The sequence below is a fragment of the Cicer arietinum genome, unplaced genomic scaffold (genome assembly GCF_000331145.2).
Source record: "Cicer arietinum cultivar CDC Frontier isolate Library 1 unplaced genomic scaffold, Cicar.CDCFrontier_v2.0 Ca_scaffold_5784_v2.0, whole genome shotgun sequence".
NCBI lineage: Eukaryota > Viridiplantae > Streptophyta > Magnoliopsida > Fabales > Fabaceae > Cicer > Cicer arietinum.
The window spans coordinates 3,447,014-3,447,929 of record NW_027339431.1 but is presented as its reverse complement, the minus strand read 5'-3'; positions in this window follow the sequence as shown (position 1 = coordinate 3,447,929).

Sequence of the window (916 nt, the reverse complement as noted above, 5' to 3'; positions counted from 1 at the left end):
AATAATTGGACAAGAATAAGCCTAGGGAGGACGAAAATGACAAAAAATATTCATCCAATGACACAAACTCACTTTTTGGATGTACAAGATTCGTTTAAAACCCTAATTGGACTAAAATAAACCTAGGGAGGATGAAAATGACCTAAATGTTAATCAAATGACACAAAGGAACTTATTGGATGCACAAGATTGGTTAAAAACCGTAATTGGACTAGAATAAGCCTAGAGAGGAAGAAAATGACCTAAATGTTAATCCAATGACAAAAACTAACGAATTGGATGCACAAGATTGGTTAAAAACCCTAATTTGACTAGAATAAGCCTAGGGAGGACGAAATTGACCAAAATATTAATCCAATGACACAAACACACGTATGGGTGGCACAAGATTGGATAAAACCCCTAATTGGACTAGAAAAATCATAAGGAGGAGGAAAATGACCTAAATGTTAATCCAATGACACAAACACACCTATTGGATGCACAATATTGGTTAAAAATACTAATTGGACTAGAATAAGCTTAGGGATGACAAAAATGACTAAAATGTTAATCCAATGACACAAACACACCTATTGGATGCACAATATTGGTTAAAAATACTAATTGGACTAGAATAAGCTTAGGGATGACAAAAATGACTAAAATGTTAATCCAATGACACAAACACACCTATTGGATGCACAATATTGGTTAAAAATACTAATTGGACTAGAATAAGCTGTCTAGGGAGGACGAAAAGGACCTAAATGTTCATTCAATGACACAAACACACCTATTGGATGCACAAGTTTGGTTAAAAAGCCTAATTGGACAAGAATAAGCCTAGGGAGGACTAAAATGACCTAAATGTTAATCCCATGGCACAAATGAACTTATTCAATGCACAAGATTGGTTAAAAACCCTTATTGGACA